Source organism: Bufo bufo, chromosome 9 (assembly GCF_905171765.1).
Source record: "Bufo bufo chromosome 9, aBufBuf1.1, whole genome shotgun sequence".
In the NCBI taxonomy this organism is placed as follows: domain Eukaryota; kingdom Metazoa; phylum Chordata; class Amphibia; order Anura; family Bufonidae; genus Bufo; species Bufo bufo.
This window is the reverse complement of record NC_053397.1, coordinates 21,299,754-21,323,756: the sequence shown is the minus strand read 5'-3', so window position 1 is coordinate 21,323,756 and position 24,003 is coordinate 21,299,754. Positions and strand designations below refer to the sequence as shown.

Genomic DNA, 24,003 nt, shown 5'->3' with positions numbered 1-24,003 from the left:
AAAAAAGACAAACCTCTAATAAGACTGACTGCTGTTTGCATAACCACCTGCTTATTTTAAAAGGGATGTGTATAGTGAACCGGACCCTGTAATAGCCAGTACAGAGGGGCAGACTTCGATTACATGAATGCCCGTTCATTTAAACTGCAGGCCACGAACTACACAGAGGGTATTTTGATTACACGTCAAGGTTTGCAACATTTTTATTTTTTATTTTTTTTTAAACTACACCAAAATAGGCGCCCAAATTTTTGCAAAATTGATCAGGGTCAATATATCATAGGTCTAGCACTAAGCAGTAAGAATGAGCAGATTTGGCCGGGCACCAGTTTTGCTCCCCCTTGGTCCGGGCCTGGCTCCATTAACCTAGGCCCCTAGTCCAAGCCAAACACCCTGCTTTACATCTGAGCTACACCGAGCGCCTGCTGCACGACCATTAACTTTTCTTTTTTTGGATTGGTGCCCGTTTTAAAGATAACAAGAAATTAGCCATCCCCAGCGAATGGATAAATAGGCTAATAAAAAACATGTTCTTTCAGCGTTACGGCAAAGAAGGCGATATTGTATTATTCCCATTAAAGTGCAGTTACGTATTGGCAGAAGGTAGTACAGGACACGCTCACACTTTATAAAATATTACGTACCGTACTTGCAGAGGGGTATACCTGTAACACATCTGTGCATGACAAGCTTTGTGATGTTCCTCTGTTATTCCTCATAGAAACGTATAGGTGTGCAACTTCATGTTACTATTGACCAGCTTTAAAGGGAGTGTCCCTACATGGTCTGATACTGTCCAGTACTGTCAGTACTGCAAGCGTCAGGGAGCGGTCCCATGCTGTGGTCGCAGTTCAGCGATCGCACGGCCAAGCAGTGGTCACAGGGTGCAGGCAGTTTACTAAAGAAAAAAAAGTTGCCTATCAATTCCTGATGGTTAATGGCCAAACAGTTTGTCCCAATACATTTTTTGAGTTTCCAAGAGTAATAACTGAGGACCACTTCCCCACAGAGTGCTAATAAAGGTTGCTGTAGATGGGTTAGCATACACCTGTAGCATGCAATACATGAAGGTGGCCAGCGACATACAAACTGACTCCAAACTTGATTGCCAAGGGAATATGCAGAGGTCAGACTGGTAAGTCACAAGTGATTTGCAAATGCAATGAGAATGTTCGCTTTGCTTAGTGCTTCACAGAAATATATACGGTATGGGCGGTGGCATCAATCTCTACACACAGAATGGTTTCCAACCAATGGAAAAAAACAAAAACAAAAAAAAACAACCTTGTCCCAACATGCTTAAAAAGGGAAAACGGCGCCACTCTTGCGCAATAGGCTCTGCCTGGTACTGCAACAACCCAGGGAACAAGGCTCAGCTGCAGTTCCAGACACTGCCATGGACAAACGTGCCATCCTTTTTTCTAATCCGGACCAGATTAGCCCTGGTGGGGAGAGGATCCATATCAACCGCACGTCGACCTAAATATTATTGCTGATATGTCAGAGCTTGAAGGCACCAGAGCCACCCAATCATACAAGGTGGCCACACACAATAGCTGAATGTTGCCAGAACTGCTGAGCATCTCATGTCTATGGGGTTGCCGCTAACAGCAGATGTGAGTGGAGGATCAGGCAGTTGGGTTTCAACATGTCCCATCCTTTTTGTTCTCAGTGGAGATAAGCCATGCAGTACTTTGTCTGAAAGCCGGCATTTCTGCCGGAAACCGGCATGGGCACAGTGTAATGCTTAACTTGCCTTATGGTGGCGCTACAGGGAAACTGAACACTTGGAGCCCATGCCCGCGGCCCGCAAACAGTGGGTCCTCAATAAATGGGCACCGCCCGTGTGCTCATTGCATCACAGATGCGGACCCATTCACTTGAAGGTGCGGTGCGGAGCGGAGACACGGAACCCGACGAACGTTGAATGGATCCATCTGCGGCAGCCACACGGATGTTGGGGACCGCAAACGGCCGCGTGCATGAGCCCTTACTGCCAGGTTTCCTCATGGATCACAGCTGATCAGCAGGGGCGTAACTATAGGGGAAGCGGCTGCTTTGGGGCCCTGACCCTGAAGGGGCCCATCCAGCAGGAGGAGGACTAAAAGATTTTGTCGGGGCCCCCTCAACAGTATTACACAATGAAATGATATACAGCGACAGTATAGACGGATGGAACGGCTGCCGGGCCTGGTCTGAGAGAGCGATCTTTACTAGCTACAGGAACGGGGGCGGCATGAAAGGAAGGGGTTGTGAAAAAATTACTGGGGGAGGGGGGCCCCATTCAAAAATATGCTGTGGGGCCCAGTCATTTCTAGCTACGCCACTGCTGATCAGGTAAAAGGTAGGTTCACATTTGCGTTAAACGGATCTGTCCGGCAGAGAACAGCCTGCTGGGGTTCACCGGATCCGGCCGAGCCAGTTTCTGCCGCTCACCACCGGACCCCATTGACTATAATGGAATCCGGTTGCACGCAGTTAAACTGAGGTGTGAATTAACATCAGGGGGACATAGCCCTGCGATAATCGTCACGTGACCCTATTTCCTGTAGGGTCTATGCAAACAAGGAGGGGTTTTTATATTTTTAGATTGATCCATTCATAAGCAAGAAAAACCTAAAAAACAAAACATAAAAAACAAATAGGGGGTGGCAGCTCAGAGCGGAGTAATATTCCTACGGCAATCTTCTGAGATGCCGACCTGTATTACGCTGCGTGTGCTGCAAAGGCTGAGTACGTGCTACGGAAGGCGTGGGGGAGGGGTGCAGGCCGATACCACTTCACAAGCGTGCTGCGGCGCACAATACATGCGAGCCCTGGAAGAATGCAGGCCGTGTACGCCGAATGAGCCCGGGCCTTTGCTGCATCCTGCACACAGGCAGTCTGGGTGTGAAACCTCTTAGTATTCTTCTGCTGTCCTCGCCTGACCCTTACACTGAGAGAAGGAGAATTTCCTGTTACTTGATCTGCTCTCCGGCTTATTAGATGAGCGCTGCTCCGGGGCTGGCTAATCATTCAGAACCTCTGGTATTAAAAGGACAAAGGACACAGGCCGCAAAGAACAAGCGCACGCTGGCAGAGAACCGGCCGCTTCACTAAATTCTCCCTGCATCGTATTTGTTTCTTAGGGTACCCATTAAAAAAAGTGCAAAAACCACTTCCCGATAGGGGCAGCACGCAATGTATAAGTGCAAAAACCCCTTCCCGATATACATTGCGTGCTGCCCCTATCAGGACGGGGTTTTTGCACTTATACATTGCGTGCTGCCCCTAAGTGCAAAAACACCGTCCCGATAGGGGCAGCATGCAATGTATGAGTGCAAAAACCCCTTCCCGATATACATTGCGTGCTGCCCCTAAGTGCAAAAACCCCTTCCCGATAGGGGCAGCACGCAATGTATAAGTGCAAAAACACCGTCCCGATAGGGGCAGCATGCAATGTATGAGTGCAAAAACCCCTTCCCGATATACATTGCGTGCTGCCCCTATCAGGAAGGGGTTTTTGCACTTTTTTTAATGGGTACCCTAAGAACCAAATAGGATGCAGGGAGAATTTAGTGAGGTGGCTGGTTCTCTGCCTGAGCTTGTTATACATTGGGTGCTGCCCCCATCGGGATGGGGTTTTTGCACTTGGGGGCAGCACGCAATGTATAAGTGCAAAAACCCCGTCCCGATAGCGGCAGCACGCAATGTATAACAAGCTCAGGCAGAGAACCAGCCACCTCACTAAATTCTCCCTGCATCCTATTTGCTTTGTAGGGTACCGATAAAAAAGGGGGCAGCAGGCAAGTGTAAAAACCCCTTCCCAACAGGAGCATCATGCAATGTATACAAGTGTAAAAACCCCTTTACAATATTTAAACGGACATCTCAAAACGCCCACATACAGAGAATGGGCAGCTTTAGCGAGCAGAGCTTTTCTAATGTAGTAGGTTTGTCGTTTGGTTCTACTCTTGGCTGTACAGAGGACAATGTAGAAGGGGTTGTAAAAACATGGCTGCTTTCTTTCTAAACCAGCGCCACACCTGTCAACAGGCTGCATGGGGAATCACAGCTAAGCCCCATTCCATTCAATGGAACCTCGCTGCAATACCAGAAGCAGCCCATGGACAAATGTGGCGCTGCTTCTAGAGGCAGTCATGTTATTCTGACATACCGTTAGGGCATCCAGATAATAAAGAAGGTCTCCCGCTCGCCCCCTGAACAGGTCATGCTCTCAGTGATTAGATGTTTTCCTTGGGAGTTACAGGAGCTGGACCCTCGGCGGGTCAGTAGGACCTCCAGCCCGGACCCTCGGCGGGCCAGGTGATCTCTGGAGCAGCTGCCATTTACAATGGGGGCTGCCTTCAAGAGTCAACCTCTTTAGCCACATTTGGTCGTGGAGGATTTGTAGACTTTTCTGCAATGAATCTTAGTATAATGAATGTGAACGGAGTTTTAGTAATCCAGACCTGCAGGGACTGGGATTTGTGCATCATCCCTCGACTTTATAGAACGCACACTTTAAGCTCTGCTACATCTAAATACATTTTCCCAACGCACATTTCACCAGGTGATTGTCCCAACATTTTCGGACCCGAGCAGGGTTGCCAACCAGAATTTTTCTTTTTTTCTGGACAACTTATCCCAAAATCACGGACAGCCAACATTTTTCACAGACAAATTGGAAAACCATATTGAATGATAAAGATTTTAAGTCATCCATGTCTATAGCTCCATGTACAGATAAGAACTCATGGCCAGCATTTACTGGGAGCTGTAAAATGATAACACACAAAAAAAAAAAAAAAAGTCACCTATTTTTACAGGCTGTTTAACCATGGACCCGAGGGGTAAAGGACGGGCAGAGACTTGCAGGTTTCATCTCCGCCATGAATTTCTCCCTTTCTTGCACTTTTGCGTTCTCTAGAAAACCAATTAGTGATGTAGGATTTCACGTTTAAGCTCCGGAAAAGTCATTGGAGAATAAATCAAAGCCTTATAATTTCAGGATAAACGATGATAATGCAGCGCTTGATTAACCCTTACCAGGCCATAGCTAATCACTCACTGCTTCAACCTAGGGCTTTTCAGTCTAATTACTGCCTAATTAACTGCTATGTATATTCCCTACTCCTCTGAGACCAAGAGATGTCACGGCTGGGAGTAGTCCCCCCTTCCTTCCTCTTGATGTCAAAGATACCTGCAGCCCCCTCCAAATCCTGGGGCTGCCCTGGATGATGCCCTTGTCTTTAGCTAATAAAGTGGGGTCTCAACATTTCCAGCACATAGATGTGTCAGGTTGCTGGGGGTCTAAAAGAACAGCCCGCCTTAACTCCAAGATTGGGGTGTTCCTTATTTCGGTAAAGTTGGCCATGCACATTAGATTGTCGTCTGAACCTGGTGGGACTGGCTGACCAGCTGGATGTCGGGAAACAGAAGGATCGGGCAGTTGGACTTCAACATGTCCAATCTTATTGTTCTCGGAGGAGATTTGACGCCAGAAGAAGAAGAAGTATCTAGCAGCTGCGTACTCCCTAGCCTTCTCTTGCCCAGTACGCATGTACAGGGAGGTGGTGGGCGTAAAATCAGGAGGAACAGGTGTTGGCCAGTAAGGCCAGTTTTAGCCATGCACATGGGTACTCTCCACACAACGTAAATCTGGTGGAGAGCAACGCACCTGAAAAGCGGATGGGGTAGTCTTCATTCTGATTTTTGCTCTGCAGCCCTGCTCCTATATGAAAAAGAGGAATGGGGGCCACCATAGACAAAAAGTGCAGGCTCACACCCACCAGCCTGGGTCAGGGGGGCATTTCTTTCCCTCAAAACCATCTTATAGCACAGAAAAAAAGACAGCTCTCCTTACATTCCCACCAGGGAAAGGGCGACAGTCTGGCGGCTGGGGCCCCTCTATTGTGTCACAGACAGCCGTACAGGTAGAAAGAGAACAGACGTCGCCCTGATAGCGGCATTTAAAAGTGATTTTCAAAAACTAAAAGAAAAAAAAGAAAAAAATTGTCACACTGGAGCGGAGGAAGCCTTTCATTACCCATCCCACTTAATACCGGCAATCTCCCCGCAGTGCGCTGGCTCGGGCGGCTCTGACCGTGAGGCACACGCAGACGGATGTGAGGCTTACTGGGAATCCTAATGCTTATTTTTTCCTGCTGGCTAAACACAGAACTGCTGGCGGTTTGCCTGACCCACGACATGTGTGGAATTGTGCAGCCAGCGCCGTGTGTCATCTGGGAAGCTGGAGTCCATCTAGGCATTGTCGCTTTCAGAGTAGCCCCCGGGGTTTGAGAGTCTGCAGCCACTAGCAATTTAAATGTCACTCACAAGGGAGGCACGGGGGTGGGGGGGAGCACCGTGGTTAATACTACCGCCACGCAGCGCGGGGGCCGTGGGCTCAGCTCCGACCATGGATTTTCTGTCTGATATACCAGCAGATTTCTCCTCTGGTCACAGGCGTAGCACTGCCCTTTATGTGCGTCTCAGGGACATTTCCTCCACCTGGGACGGGGTAGATGGGAATGAATGAATATTCATGATAGAAATCAGTCAGTAGAATAGAAGAGGCTAGTCCAGTGGTGGCTAACCTCGGGCACTCCAGCTGTGGTGGAAACTACAACTCCCAGCATGCTCCATTCATTTCTATGGAGTTCTGAGAACAGCCAAGCAAGTGTGCATCTTGGGAGTCGTAGTTTTACCACAGCTGGAGTGCCGGAGGATAGCCATCATAGGGCTAGTCTTTACTACAAATTCTTCACATACCGTCAGGTCCATATATATTTGGACACTGACACAATCTTTTTTAATTTTTTTACCCGTTTACTAAAACCTATTCAAGTTCTATCATGGACATGGAGTCCAGACTTTTAGCTTTCATTTGAGGGTATCCACATTAAAATTGTATGAAGGGTTTAGGAGTTTCAGCTCCTTTACATTTTAAGAAAGTTGCCTGAAAGCAAGAAATGGTATAAACCAAAAAACTAGCCATTAGCCCTCTTTATAATACTCCCTATTAGTGTTGAGCGAACTTCTGTTTTAAGTTCGGCGTCTAAAGTTCGGCTTCCGGTTAGCGGAGAATCCAGATATGGATTCCGAATTCCGTTGTGGTCCGTGGTAGCGGAATCAATAATGGCCAATTATTGATTCCGCTACCACGGACCACAACGGAATTCGGAATCCATATCGGGATTCTCCGCTAACCGGAAGCCGAACTTTAGACGCCGAACTTAAAACAGAAGTTCGCTCAACACTACTCCCTATCACTCCACTCCCGCAGTCCCCTAATGTCCTGCAGCAATGCCGGCAGGTACAGCCTTCATGTGGCTGATGCAGCCAATCATTGCCTCAATGGTCATATGCCGTACATGAAAGTATTAGGAAGGCTGAACATCAAATAGGAGATGATATCAGCTGGTCCTGCCCACTATAGTCTAATAAGTATGGCTACCTTAATATGGGCCACCACAGGAGGCAAAGAGGCAGCGTGTTGTGGGGGTCGCTGTGGACACTGGGTTACCTTAGAAATTAGATGTTTGGGAAGACCTGGCCACATTTGGTGGCATCTGCTGAGAGATTGTGGGGTCCACAGTAAGCTACAGACATGCTGGATTGGCAAACATCTAAAGTCAGTGACCCTGTAGGACAACCATCACCACCCACCCATCATTTACGATCTCTGCATTAGGAGAAACAGTATTCTCGGACCATTTATTTTCTATAAAAGGGACATTGATTTTTTTTTTTTGGAGAGAATGGATTATTATTTGCTTGAACAAGTAAAGCAGCTCTATTCCAGACCGTGGTGAAACAGAAAGCAAAGTCTATTACTCGGTACATTCCTGCCTGTCACCTCCATCAGATCATCCAAGTACTGAAACCAGTAAAGTAATATCTCTTACTCTAGTTTCACATGGCCCTCTTCCAGTAGGCTGGCTCCTTCCCAACAATAACCATAACTGTAAGTGGCGGTCTGAGACGCTGACCACAAAATAGAGGGTGATCTTAAATCTTAACCTATTTTTATAGTCTGTGAAGTTCACAATAGCAGGGGTCAGCGGAGAGGAGCCTCATCATTGTGTAGGTCCTCCTCAGGAGAGAATGTTGTCAGTCCAATAAGCCTTTGGCCGAGATCCATCTTAAAAATGCCTGCATACCATCGAAGGGTTATCTGGGATTTTAATATTGATGGCCTATCCTCAGGATAGGATCGGCAGGGGTCTGACTCCAGTCGGTTTGAAGAGGCTGCTGAGCTTCGGAGGGCGCTGTGGCCTCCTTGCAGCTTTGCAAGCACAGCACCGTCCATTGGATAGCAACTGTGCTCGGTATCGTAGCTTAGCCCCACTCTCTTGAATGGTACTGAGCTGCGCCTAGGCCACGTGACTGATGTACAGTGACATCCCCGGCCTAGAATAGGCCTAAGGGCTGCAGCCTCTTCAGAGCCGGACCCCCACCGATCTGATATTGATGACCTATCCTGAGGACAGGCCATCAATATCAAAATCCCAGATATCCCTTTTCAATAGCTGCTGGGCAAACGCTCCTTTGACAGACGGCTATCCTTCCCAACTCCCTAATACATGTACATGTCCAGTTCGGCCGAGCCCTTGCGCATTTTCAAAAGGGGAGGGAACCTCTGCAAGACATCTCTGTTGGTGGCTCATCTCCAAGGAGAACAAATGGATCAGGCAAAATAAGTTTTCACGATCCCTCTCTGCCCCAACATCCTCTGTTGAGTCAGGAGCTCCCCATAGCCATTAGAGTGTCGGCCAGTCTACGGGGTGGGGGCTTAAGTGTACTTTGGTGATGGCACCTAATTCTACCTCTAATCCTAAAAGTTGACCATCAAAAATGGTCTCTTGAGTAGACCTCAGCTTAAAACGGTCTTTGGGCAACCTTGAATGAACTGCCCATATGACTACCCCCCCAGTCAGATGGTACATATATTTATTTTATATATAATTTTTATGTAAATTCACGTGGCTAGGAGCGACACAGAACAGCCCCAGTATGTTTTGTAGCGTTTCCACTTTTTTGCCCAATATCAGCAGCTTTTTAATCAGTGTGATAACAGAGACACGAGTCTTTAGCTGTCTGGGAGGGAGGCGGCGGAAACAATCCATTATACAAAAGTATGGTGACACAGACCAGAACACCGCAACCGGGAAACACGAGTCCAAGAGGACAGGCCATCAATATCAAAATCCCAGATATCCCTTTTCAATAGCTGCTGGGCAAACGCTCCTTTGACAGACGGCTATCCTTCCCAACTCCCTAATACATGTACATGTCCAGTTCGGCCGAGCCCTTGCGCATTTTCAAAAGGGGAGGGAACCTCTGCAAGACATCTCTGTTGGTGGCTCATCTCCAAGGAGAACAAATGGATCAGGCAAAATAAGTTTTCACGATCCCTCTCTGCCCCAACATCCTCTGTTGAGTCAGGAGCTCCCCATAGCCATTAGAGTGTCGGCCAGTCTACGGGGTGGGGGCTTAAGTGTACTTTGGTGATGGCACCTAATTCTACCTCTAATCCTAAAAGTTGACCATCAAAAATGGTCTCTTGAGTAGACCACAGCTTAAAACGGTCTTTGGGCAACCTTGAATGAACTGCCCATATGACTACCCCCCCAGTCAGATGGTACATATATTTATTTTATATATAATTTTTATGTAAATTCACGTGGCTAGGAGCGACACAGAACAGCCCCAGTATGTTTTGTAGCGTTTCCACTTTTTTGCCCAATATCAGCAGCTTTTTAATCAGTGTGATAACAGAGACACGAGTCTTTAGCCGTCTGGGAGGGAGGCGGCGGAAACAATCCATTATACAAAAGTATGGTGACACAGACCAGAACACCGCAACCGGGAAACACGAGTCCAAGAATAAGTCACAGTATATCCTCAACTACGGCTTATGTAACATAACCAAGCAAGTCCTTTCTGCTTTGGACAATCCCTTGACGATACGGTAAATCGCAGTGTCGTCCTGCTGGCATCCCCAGCAATCATGTGAGGAAATCATCTGTGGAAAACCTGGTAGTAAGTGTTTAATTTCGCTGCAGCGCCACCACAGGTGGCAAAAAAGCATTACACATTGTCCATACAACTCAATGGGTTTTCTTTGCAATATAGGATGTGACAGGTCCTCCAGAGCAAGGACGCTCTCCCCTCTGGCCAAGAGATGAGGATCCAGAACAGAGGACCCCCAACCCAACCTGTTAACTCAGAATTCCCTGTATAACTATGGGTTGAAACTGGACAACCCCTTTTATTACCATGATCGGTATTCTTTTTTGGTAAATGACCTTGTAGTTCAGTGCCAGTAACAAGCATCAGACGACCAACGTTTCTGGACCATCAGATTCTAGATTTTACTGTACTTCGCTAAAAGTAACCATTCACAGGCTCAAGGGGGCCCCAAAACCACCAATTATTCAGTCATTACAACCAAAAATTAGGGTAACTCTCCAGCCTCTATTCTGTAGTAAAATGGGGCTACAAAACTTTGCACCCTCCCATCAAACTTGTCTCATCTAGCCTCTTTACCCCAGTTATCCACACGCTAGGGGGGGGGGGGGGGGCCCTCTATCAACCCAGCCGACTATCCCTATATCTCCTATTCACAGCCACGTAGATGTGCACAGAATAAGAACCCCCTTGCCCTTGGGATCGGAGGTAGTCAATGGTTAGACCCCAAAATCCCCACTCCTATCAGTCTAAAGAGGATTTCCCCTTTAAAAAGGTTTCACTTTCGTAGAGCTCACAAAAAAGAATAACGCGCCTAGCAGCTCACAAGACGACACCACGGGGGGTGTTAAGAGGGTCCATGTCGTCTATAAACCACCCAGCAGGATATGGAGAAGCGATGACTGAGGGGCTCCCTTAGTAGCTTAGGACTTGTCTGCAGCTCGTATTATGGCTTCTGTCGCTCCTCCTCACGTCCCGCCGAAGTTTAGGCACTAGATGTAAAGACATCTCGGAGAGGATCCTCCGTTTACCCAGAAGACGGTTGTACTGCAGCAGGTAGAGCACAGATTCTGCGGCTTCCAGGATGCTAGGCTATGGAACGTGACAGGCGGCTGTCAGGATCAGCCCCTGGTGACCGGTTACGAGTCTGCTGTTCTGCCGGAGATCAGAGCGAGAAGTGGAGGGGAGGATTGCTGTCTGACTCCTCATCTGGGAGAAGATACACATTTGTTTGAATTTCGGGTTGTTTCCCTGACCGCCTGGAGAAAAGGCTTCTATCAGATGTAGATGTTTACAGCTGTCAACAAGAAGCCGCAACGGTGTCCGTTTTACTGCCGCCAGTTTCATGAACGTCATGTGCTCTCTGTGATCGGCCGCGTTCTGCTGTCATGCAATATCTAAAACTTTGCCGCGAGCAGCGATTGAAGTAATCCTGACAGTTCGGACTGGTTTATTTGTCCTCTAAAATCAATTGTTTTGATGAAGTAGATTGCAGGAGAGGTGAGACATGTCATCCTAGGGGTATACAGCCAAAGATCATCCACACCGGGCATCAGACAGAATGACCGGCCAGCAGAGCCAACGTGTCCATGGCGCGCTAATGACCCTGTATATATCAAGCAGATCGGTGCTCGCTAAAAACACAGGCAGATAATTGCATAGCAACCCAGAGAAGGGGGGACTTGCAAATATGCTCGTCATATTATGGTATACCCAATGCCCGACAGGAAGCTTGGGTGTCAATCCTGGAGTCTAAAGAGTTCCAACAAGTAGAGGAAGAGTGAGGAAGCAATTCCATGTACTCCATTCCTCAAAAAGCTACAGAGACTCACCAATCTCTGCATGATCTACAGAAAGGAACAAACGGACAAGAAGGTTAAGAAATGTGCACGTCTGGGCAGTAAGGTATCCTGCTACCTGTGCTATTTAGACTTTACTGCAGTGAGGAGATTACCGATAAGACACCCTGCACACTTAGACATGACTTGGCCAGTCGTATCCAAAAACCTGTACGTCTCAGTTGCAAATTACAGGCACGATTGCAAAAGCGGGATTTCCAGCCAAGCCATTGCACTCTACACGCCCCACCTTGCGTCCATACAAACACTCAACATCGAGGTCACTCCAGGTGCCCGAACATCAGAGTGTGCTCTGGGGGAAGAAATGGGGCCCTCCTTTCAGGGCACAGCCTTAGGGAGCAATGGTGTGAGGAAAGCCACTGTGATTGACTAACAGCTAGAGCCATTACCATTCCCATCCTCCGCTCCGACTCCTCCAGGGCAGCTGCAATTGCCTGAACCAACGACCACATGGCCCGACTGTTCTTTTCCTCTGACATATAGATTATTCGCACCTCTGTTTGTTCCTATTATTGCCGGTAGCACATGCCCTAGAGCAATGTGCTGCCGGCAAACGATCGTTTTCATGGCCGATTAGGCGCCAAACATTTGCTCATTTGTTGAATAGCACCTTGACATGAGGCAGTGATTGGGATTAAGCAATCGTTTGCCTGATCTGCCCATGTAACAAGACCCTAAAAGCTGGCGGCGGCTTGCCTCCTCTGAGGACAAATTATCTTAAAATCAACCAAACCTGCCAGGGGGAACGGCGAACCGTCTAACGTGTATGGGGGTAACCCAACTTTCCCGCAATGGCCGATGATGGGGAAAGAAGGGTAGGGCTGTTAGATTTCAACATATCTGATCCTTCTTCCTCTCCCCAACATCTGCCATAAAATAAGATTACCCCCATACACGGACGCCATTTCAAAAATACATTTTATATTAAAACTGTCATCTCCAGCTTTAGGGAGCGTAAAAAAAAAGAAGTGCTGAAAAAAACGAGAATTTCTTATCCACTTTTTGACAGGCGGCCGTTCACATAAGGAAAGCGAAAAAAAAAAAAACTGTTTCACAGCGGAATTGTAGGTCCTTTTCTGCAATTACCGATCATAACACAAATATAACAGAATTGGAAAGATTCCACAAATCAAGAATTTTACAGTTTCCAGTAGCAACTGGCAGAACTGTAAATGCAGCTCCAGCCTACTACACGCGGCGACTCCGGAAACATACAAGAGAGGCAGAGGCTGTATCTCTCCATCGCTCCCCACCCCCCTCCATCTCTCCCCTCCATCGCTCCCCACCCCCTCCATCGCTCCCCACCCCCCTCCATCTCTCCCCACCCCCCTCCATCTCTCCCCTCCATCGCTCCCCACCCCCCTCCATCTCTCTCCATCGCTCCCCACCCCCCTCCATCTCTCTCCATCGCTCCCCACCCCCCCTCCATCGCTCCCCACCCCCCCTCCATCGCTCCCCACCCCCCCTCCATCGCTCCCCACCCCCCTCCATCGCTCCCCACCCCCCTCCATCTCTCCCCTCCATCGCTCCCCACCCCCCTTCATCTCTCCCCTCCATCGCTCCCCACCCCCCTCCATCTCTCCCCTCCATCGCTCCCCACCCCCCTCCATCTCTCCCCACCCCCCTCCATCTCTCCCCTCCATCGCTCCCCACCCCCCTCCATCTCTCCCCTCCATCGCTCCCCACCCCCCTCCATCTCTCCCCACCCCCCTCCATCTCTCCCCACCCCCCTCCATCTCTCCCCACCCCCCTCCATCTCTCCCCACCCCCCTCCATCTCTCCCCACCCCCCTCCATCTCTCTCCATCGCTCCCCACCCCCTTCCATCTCTCTCCACCCCCCTCCATCTCTCTCCATCGCTCCCCCCCCCCCCCCCCCTCTATCATATATATCTATATAGAGCTATACACACACACACACACGCCTTTAGGCTGGGTTCAGACCTGAGCGTCTTTGATATGCGCGTTTAACGCGCGTTTTTGACGCGCGTTTTTTGCAATAGTAAACGCACGTTTGACGCGCGTTTGTGTGATTGACTGCAATGTCCTATGGCCACAAACGCGCGTCAAAACGCCCCAAAGAAGCTCAAGTACTTGTTTGAGCGTAGGGCGTTTTACAGCGCGTTTTTCAGCGCTGTAAAACGCTCAAGTGAGAACCAGGGCCATAGGGAAGCATTGGTTTTCATGCGTTGAGCGTTTTACAGGGCGTTTGAACGCGCTGTAAAACGCTCAAGTGTGAACCCAGCCTTAGGCCTCAGGCACACAACCGTATCCATTTTGAGGTCAGCAAACGGCAGATCCACAAAATGCGTATACTGGCCGCGCGCTACCCGCACTTTCTGCGGACCCCATTGTTAAAACACCTACTCTTTATTCTTGTCTGCAAAATGGACAAGAATAGGACATTTTGAACGGATGCGGACAGCGCACGGATTACGTCCTGGGGCGACCCGCAACACGTACCAAAAACACAGTTGTGTGCATGAGGTCTTCCCAAACTTGGAGACACTTTCAGCTCAAGACTAAGCGATGATAAAAATGTAAACTTTCCCGGGTGACTCACTTTGTTTAGACCCTCTGGGTGCAGAGTACAGCGAGTTCTGCTCCGGCGTCCAAAACTTCAATATATTTTCTAAATATAAACTGGAAAAGGCCAGCGAGCCCAAAATGCCAATTAATTAAGGCAAACAAGAACTCTCTTAAAGGGATTGGTCCAAGATTGAAACTTGGCATCTCTCCATCATGTATCCACAGCCCCGTCTTCACGATTGTTCATGGTCCCAGTGATCAGACCCCCACTGATCACAAGTCCCCTTGTGAATTAAGAATTGGACGGGTATGCGCACTGCGCTCTACCCAACTTCACGGAGCCGCCAGTCAAGTATGTTGCACTCGGCTTCTATTATTCCTACTAGCAGCTTACGAATGAATTGCCAGCTGGGTTGGGGGAGTGTGCCTGCACCGTCTGACAATACCCAATCAGCGCCATTAGTGACCAGAGACACCCCTAACTGGTGACACTCAGTAGACCTCTCATTCATGAGCTTCTAGTAGGAATAGCAGAGGAATAGCACAACAGAGTTACATGAATAAATGCTCCAGAATGGTTATTGCATGGGGAAACAGACATGTCAGGAGAGGTGAAGAGGGTGGCCCGAAAAGCTGACAGTTTTGAATCCTCATTGCAAAGCAGTTGAGCTGGGGAAACAGCGCAGCCAATGAGATGTTAAAGGGAACCGGTCACCGGGACATGGGTTGCTAGATGGCCGCTAGCACATCTACAATACCCAGTCCCCATAGCTCTGTGTGCTTTTATTGTGTAAAAAAACCTATTTGATACATATGCAAATTAACCCGAGATGAGTCAGAGCTTGAAAATATGACTCTTCTCTGGTCACACAAGTAAGATATGACTCTTAGGTTAATTTGCATATGTATCAAATAGTTTTTTTTAAACAATAAAAGCACACAGAGCTATGGGGACTGGGTATTGCGGATGTGCTAGCGGCCATCTAGCAACCCATGTCCTCAGCTCTATACCCAAAATCCCGGTGACAGGTTCCCTTTAAGCCGGAGAAAATGAGACTGCCATTTAGGGAAACAGCATCGGCGAGACTGCGTGTCACAATGACAGTCGTCACCGCAAGACGTTCCTCCAGCCCGTTGCTTGTTTCTAGTGACAGACAAGGAGGCGGCTGCAGAGAGGTGCGAGGATTCCCAGCAACAGCGTCAGCCGACAACCTCATGTAACATTACAAAGCGGAAGAGGGCGACCACAAAACAGCATGAAAACCAAGACCGCGGCACCGAGGGGTCAATATACTGAAGACAACGGACTGGTCCACCCAAATAAGATCAGACAGATCCACCTTTATGCATAAATTTATGAAATCACTGATCAAACACTGACTGTGTGAAAACGGCCTTAGGCCTAGTTTACACTTCAGTGTTTGATCAGTGATTGTCACTTAAAACCAGGTGCGGTTTCAAAAACACAGAAAACAGGTGCAAATCTTTCCATATTACCTAATCTCGGTGTAGGCTCTTCTCCTGGTTTTGGCTCAGAATCACTGACTAAACACGGACTAAACACTGACCAAACAATTTGAATGGGTCAGCAAAAAAGCCATACTTTGGTCCACGATGCAGACCAAACACACCCTTTGAAGTCTATGGGTCCGTGGAAATCGCAGACACAACGCGGATGGCATCCGTGCTGCGTCCGTTTGTCACTGAAGACCGATAGATGCTTTGGAAATTCATTTTCAGCTGAGCAATGTCAGTGGAATAGAGAGGACACACAGACGGTAAAAACAGACCCATGGACCAAACACGGATCCTTCACAGATGAAAAAAAGGACACTTTTTTTTCCACAGACGTCAAACGGACACAGAAATGCGAACGAGGCCTTACTCAGACATCAGTAAAGTCTGGAGAACACCGACAGCACTCAGATCCATTCAACGTAATGAGTCTGTCCACGCGTCGGTCGTTTTCTACTGACAGCTCGTTAGCGGAAAAATCATGGAACCATGCACTCGTTTGGTCCCTGTTGTGGACCAAACATGCCCTTTGAAGTCTACGGGTCCGTGAAAAACCTCTAATAGCACCCGTATTCTGTCACGGACCATCGGTAGCGCTGGAAATCCGTTTTTCGGCCTAAGTGGAACTCAGAAGACACACAGAGGGCAAAAAACGGGCTCATGGACCAAACACTCGCCCTTCACAGGCATCTTCACGGATGAAACACTGTCCATTATCTCACAGACCTCATCAAGGGCATGGACATGTGAATAAGACCTTAGGCTACTTTCACACTAGCGGCAGGACGGATCCGACAGGCTGTTCACCCTGTCGGATCCGTCCTGCCGCTATTTCGCCGGACTGCCGCTCCGTCCCTATTGACTATAATGGGGACAGGGGCGGAGTTCCGGCGCAGCACGGCAGTGCGCGGTGAGAGGCCGCCGGACTAAAAAGTCGGACATGCAGTACTTTTAGTCCGACGGCCTTTCACCGTGCACTTCCGTGCTGCGCCGGAGCTCCGCCCCTGTCCCCATTATAGTCAATGGAGACGGAGCGGCAGTCCGGCAAAAGCGCGGCAGGACGGATCTGACAGGGTGAACAGCCTGTCGGATCCGTCCTGCCGCTAGTGTGAAAGTAGCCTTACTAAGGAGAAGCCCACCAACCTCTCCGGGAAGCCGAAGACCTGAACAGCTGAGCTTCTGTTACAATTGTATCCAGTCAATCCTCTGGACTCCTGACTCCTTTGCAACAATGTATCATATATAGCAACGATTCTGCCCTTTTATTTTCCAGAGCTCATGACGACAAACCACGAAGACAGCCGCCAAGCGGAGCGTCGGCCAAATCACGTCTGAGGAGGACTATGACCCTTCTTCGCCTATTCTGCACTTTACACAGGAGAGAGGAGCAGGAAAATCTAAACTATTTCCATTCCATTTCTTAGCGTTTCAGCCTAATTCGTGACGCGGCCTCTTTCTAATGAAATCAAAGCGCATTTCATTTCACGGTCCGGCTTCACGCTTCGAATGATTGTCACTGGGGCCCGTGGGGAAAAGTCGCCACAAATAATGACGCCGATTCTTCAGCGTGCTCTCTACATTATATGTTCCTCGCTCGCTACACAGGTGCGGGAGGGAAAAAAAAACCCAAAAAAAATAAACTTAACAATATTGCAATTTGGCTGATCTATGGATTTGGCCGGTAATTGAACAGATCGTGCCACTAATGTAATAGTTTAAGAGCAGCGAGATTGTCTCCCAGTAATAGGCGACACGAGCCAAATGGAATTATCTGCTATTGTAGATGAGAACGGAGAGTCTGGGGCCTCTGGAAACACTACATGGTATGAGAGGCACTTTACAGACTAATAATATGCTGCGCCTCAGTCCTCCAGAGATGGAGAGCGGGAGGAATGACTCCGACAGTCTGTTAACTCCTTCATCGCCATCTCTATGGAGCTGCAATTATTACCAGGAAATTTGGCCAAGGGAAGTCAGTTAGCGGCTGAGAGAGGTGCATATCTATAATCAGCACCGTGCATACTGACGGCAGCTGTATTCGCAGAAGCTGAGGTAGTGGCGCAGCACAAAACTGGACTCTAGCTGCAAAACCACCCATGCATATAGAGTCCCAGAAGCTCTGTACTACCTGTATCGCCCAATTTTTTTTTGGGGGGGGGGGGGGGGGCGGCAACCCCCATATAACATCAGAGGGTCGCATATGCACACCCGTGGTTTGAACTGTGTTTTTGAGCAACGGCAACATGTAAATAGACCCTTATCATAGCATGCACCTGTGTGATCATTACATGACCAGTAGTCTCACCCTCCGCAAGCAAATAAGGAAGGTTACCATTCAAAGACTACAAGCAGGGATCTTAAAAAACATGAGAAATGGATATACGAGGTGTATTCACAAACTGCCCGACATTGTAATGGAACCTATGTGTCCGCCCCCCCTCAGGCCCTGCTAGACCGACTGAGTGTGCCACCTTTAAACCGTCCCTCATGCCAGACGCCCCTTTAAGTAGAAGAGGTCTGAGTGGTACATGTAGTCCATGTTTTAACCTACAGCTTTAGGAGTTATTGGCACACGACACTCATGCATCACGGTGTGGATTTACACGGATGCTTCCATCTACGCTTCTCAAGCTGCGCATATATTTAAATTTAATCCAGATGAATGATCGGGAAATTGTGGAAAATGTAATCTAGTGTGCATTAGAGACTGCAAACATAACCGCAGATAAATGAGCCGAATGTGCTGCGGAGGTGAGAATTTGTCACTATTCTAATTGCTCCATACACTGCAAATGTATCTCGGTTATGGCATGCGGTGCAGGCTCCGGGAGCACGCGGCTACAGTGCCGTACACATTTTTATTGAGACAGATTAAGCATGCGCCATATTTCCCGTCTCTCTGCACAACACTCACTATAAAAAAAAAAAAAAAAAAAAAAAAAAAAAGGTCAATCCATCTGAAAGTACAGGACGGACAGAATTCGGTATATTCTATCAATTTTAACATAGCTCATCCCTTTAAAGTCTTTTCCAACCGTCCACTAATACAACTAGATCACACCCTGATCGCAGCAGATCCAGACGCTCATTTTCCCTGCAGCGGCCACTACTGGAAAGAAGTAGTATTACATGGAGCCAGTCAAACTAATGACTAGCCAAAACCCCTAGAGCCTCCTTACTCTTTTATTGATGCACCCCATGCCCGAAATACAGGGATTAGCCACATCCGGCACTGCAGCTGTGGAGAAGCTATGACCCCCAATTATGCACACTTGTTGGCTGTTTTCAGAATGGAGCATGCTGGGAGATGTAGTTATACAACAGCTGGCGTGCCGGAAGTGGCTGACCCCCTGGTCTACAGTAATGTTATCCACCCCTAAGGGTCCCCCTCACGCGGTGAGAAAACAGCGCCAGAAAATCCACAACAAATATTTTCTCCATGTTATCCTACAGAAGTGTGTCAATCCCTGAGCGGTGTTCCACTGCGGAATTAAAAGGGGTCCGGTCATCAGATACATTGCAATAAAACAAACAGTCTCACCTGCGACATGTTCTCTTCACTAGTGTTGAGCCAACTTGTGTTTCAAGGTCGGCGTCTAAAGTTAGTCTTCGGGTTATCGAAGAATCACGTTATGGATTCTAAATTCCGTTATGGTCCATGGTAGTGGAATCCATAACGCGATTCTTCGATAACCCGAACTTTAGACGCCGAACTTAAAACAAGTTCGCTCGACACTAGTCTTGACAGTTACGCATCATGGTCTTGGTCCCATCTTCCTAGGTGCCCTCATTCTTAAAGATGCAAAAGAGGTCCTAGGAGCAGCAAGGATGGTGCTCCCAGAAGGCCTTCATTCCAGTACAGTGGGTGCACCAAACGAGACTTAAAGGGCCAGGTTTGAGTATATCTTCACCACCTGGTGGTGGGGTCACAGCATAATTTCAGTGAGTGGAGCCTCTGGAAGCAAGGAGGTGCAACGGCACCGACCTTGTTGCTCCGAGTACAGCGCTCCACTATCTCCAGAACTCCCATAGAAATGAATGAAGCTCCGGTCATTTCAGGGGAGCAGAAGGGGGCATGGGGCCTCCAGATGATCGGTGAGGGTCCCAGCGGTAAGACACCCCACAGATCTGATAGTTATCCCCTATCCGGTGGAGGTATTCCTGCAGATTTCAGCTCCATACGTCCCGGGTGGCTATACATTAACCTTACAGACAGTAACCTCACCATGTAGGACAATGGGAAGTGTTTATATTGGACGACACCTATTCAAAGGCAAAAATCAGGGCAGTCTGGCCAAACTCTACTTTTTTTAAATTCTTCTCTTCTTGGATCAATATGTCTCTGGCAAGGGATGCATTAAAAGCACGAATTAGAGGCGCACGAACAACGCTGATCTACTGTTTCTGGCAATGAGTGTAATGGTTATGTGTTATCTGGGGACACATTGGTGAAAAAATTTCATAAAAGACGCAAGATTCACAGCTCATATTTAGAGAAATATCTTAGATTTAAAAAAAAATATATTAAAAAAGTGGAGGCAACCATTGACCATGAAGAGCGGCCATTAGGCAGAGTGTAGCACGACATGCAAGTTTGAGGAGATCATGAGCACAATTCCCAAAAATCCAATCCTGCTGGATTCTTGGAGAGTTGTAGCGTGACCCCATTCATTTCTATAGGTGCACTGCTACATTGCGATACTTGGCTGCTGTGCAGCCCCAGAAGGCTGTGGCCCTTAGCCCCTGAAATGGGAAAATAGTTCTCCTCAAGAGATTAAACTTATGAAAATTCCTTAAAAAGTATTTGATAGGAGTAGTCTGGATGTAACCTCACGTATATGGTCGCCTTCTGCTATATACAGGCTGCGCTTCTACCGCTGGGGCCCGACTGATCTGAGAGTGCGGGGGGACAGGGGCCCCCACTGATGCCTACACAACATCAACATATTTGGCAGTTCTCTGCAAAGATTAGCACCCCAAAAGGGGTTCACTAGTCAAATGTGATAGAACTCGATTGGGCTACTTTCACACTCGCGTTTGGTGCGGATCCGTCATGGATCTGCACAGACGGATCCGTTCAGATAATAGAACCGTCTGCATCCGTTCAGAACGGATCCGTTTGTATTATCTTTAACATAGCCAAGACAGATCCGTCTTGAACAGCATTGAAAGTCAATGGAGGACGGATCAGTTTTCTATTGTGCCAGAGAAAACGGATCCGTCCCCATTGACTTACATTGTGTGCCAGGACGGATCAGTTTGGCTCAGTTTCGTCAACGGAGGCAAACTGATGCATTCTGAGCGGATCCTTTTCCGTTCAGAATGCATTAGGGCAAAACCGATCCGTTTTAGACCGCTTGTGAGAGCCCTGAACGGATCTCCCGAACGGAAAGCCAAAACGCCAGTGTGAAAGTAGCCTTACTCCCCCAAGTATGGTTCTGAAGTGTGAGAACAAACCAGAGAAGTCGAAACCAACAGAAACAAGGGAAGAACAAAAGAATTAATGCAGAGGAGATGGAAGACATTGGCTGCAGAGGAGCACATGACCCCGCCCATGCGGAACTTAACAGATGGGAACCAGAAGCGCAGTGAAGTGAGCCTGGTAGCCATGGAGCTGGAGGGGAGCAGGTAAATATGGATTTCTTCACAGGTACCGCTGGCCGTGAAGGGGGAACAACATAGTTGATCGCCAGTCAATCACCAGGATCTTGGAAAGGATCTATAAAGTTCAGTCGTTGTCATTTTTCCAGAATTTCTTAAATCTCCATCACAATTAACAGACGGCGGTTATTATGGAGGTGGGGTCAGGAATAAGAGACCTGACTGCCCACCACCTGCAGTACACAGGGGTCTAGGCTGTAGAAAGGATGTTATAACCTCATCTTTTATCTTTCCTGTTCAATTTGCAGTTTCCTTGATCTTATCTAACATTTTCTCCTGACCTTTCAACCTGATCTGGGAGGTCAAAGCCCTTAGGGAAGACACTGCCGACCCCAGCCAGAACGCCATAAATCTTCAGTCATGAGCCCAGGCAGCAGAGCCTTGATAGTCCTCATGTGGAAACCATGGCTTCTGTGGTGCAGGGCAGGAGTACCATCATGGTCTAGGGTGAATAGGAAACAAAGGCAAGCTTTCATCATTTACGGTCCTATGCATGGTCGGCCATGGGATCATGAAAGGAACAATTTACAAATGTTTACCTACCTAAATGAGGATCATCATACCCCAGGGTCTGCTTAGGGGCCAAAGCACATGGCCATATTACAGAGTCATCTCGTAAGTATCCAGTATACAGCAGGGGCCCACTCAAGGGGGTGTCCCAACTGCTCCTTAACAACAAGTATTGGGGGGGACAGATGGATCGGCATGCTGGATTTCAATAATGCCTAATCCTTTGTGGGAGATGAGCTGCAGAAATGTCTTAAAATGACTTACTCTCTCACCCACTTGGGAAATAGAGGATTGGGGGAGAGGGAGGTGGGTCAGGAGAAGTACAGTGCATTGCAAAAGTATTCACCCCCTTGACCTGTAATTAACATGGATTGTTTGAGGATTTGCATCATGTAATTTACAGAACAGGCCGACAACTATGAAGATGTTGTTGTTTTTTTAATAATAAACAAATAGGACAAAATAACAGAAAAAGTCAATGTGCAGAACTATTCACCCCCCTAAAGTCAGTACTTTGTAGAGCCGCCTTTTGCAGCAATAACAGCTCCAGTCGCTTTGGATAAGTCTCTATGAGCAGTCGCCACATCTTACCGCCGGGATTTTTGCCCGTTCCTCCTTGCAGAACTGCTCCAGCTCCTTCAGGTTGGATGTTTGCGCTCGTGAACAGCAATCTTTAAGTCTGACCACAGATGTTCTATTGGATTGAGATCTGGGCTGTGACTCGGCCATTCCAACACATTTACATGTTTTCCCCTTAAACCACCCAAGTGTTGCTTTAGCCGTGTGTTTGGGGTCATTGTCCTGCTGGAAGGTGAACCTCCGTCCGAGCCTCAGATCACGCACAGAGTGGGACAGGTTCTTCTGAAGAATATCCCTGTATTTAGCACCATCCATCTCTCCCTCCACTCTGACCAGTTTCCCAGTCCCATCCCCCCAGCATTTGTCTCACTGTGGGGATGGTGTTCTTTGGGTCATGTGAGGTGTTGGGTTTGCGCCAGACATAGCGTTTTTTTTTGATGGCCGAAAAGTTCAATTTTAGTCTCCTCAGACCAGAGCACCTTCCTCCATACATTTTGGGAGTCTCCCACATGACTTTTCGCAAACTCGCAACGCGCCTTTTTGTTTTTAGCTGAAAGTAATAGCTTTCTTCTGGCCGCTCTGCCATAAAGCCTAAGTCTTTGGAGCGTACGACTTATTGTCGTCCTATGTACAGATACTCCAGTCTCTGCTGTGGAACTCTGCAGCTCCTCCAGGGTTATCTTAGGTCTCTGTGCTGCCTCTCTGATTAATGCCCTCCTTGCCCAGTCCATGAGTTTTGGTGGGCGGCCGTCTCTTGGCAGGTTTGCTGTGGTGCCATGTTCTTTCCATTTGGTTATGATAGACTTGATGGTGCTCCTAGGGATCATCAAAGATTTGGATATTTTTTTATAACCTAACCCTGACTTGTACTTCTCAACAACATTGTCCCTTACTTGTTTGGAGAGTTCCTTGGTCTTCATGGCAGTGTTTGGTTAGTGTTGCCTCTTGCTTAGGTGTTGCAGCCTCTGGGGCCTTTCAAAAAAAGGTGTGTATATGTAATGACAGATGATGTGACACTTAGATTGCACACAGGTGACATCATGTCACTAATTATGTGACTTCTGAAGGTGATTGGTTGCACCAGAGCTTTTTATAGGCTTCTAACAAAGGGGGTGAATACATACGCACAGGACAATTTTCTGTTTTCTATTTCTAAATAGTTTTATTTATATATTTTTCTCATTTCACTTCACCGACTTAGACTATTGTGTTCTGATCCATCACATACAATTCAGATTAACAAAACATTGAACTTAAGGCTGTAATGTAACAAAATACGGAAAAAGTGAAGGGGGGTGAATACTTTTACAAGGCACTGTAGCTATGTAAGGAGTATGGCCAAATTTAAGAGGACTGGCCCATGTTGTAGCGCCGGTTTCAAGGCACATTACACGCTCT

General features: G+C 47.9%; 1 protein-coding gene across 1 annotated transcript in view; it reads right to left on the bottom strand.

Annotated features, from left to right (window-relative positions):
• The window catches only part of LOC120978619 (RING1 and YY1 binding protein), a 64,582-nt gene that overhangs the window by 27,126 nt on the left and 13,453 nt on the right, over positions 1-24,003 (bottom strand). The gene's annotated exons all lie outside the window — the stretch shown is intronic.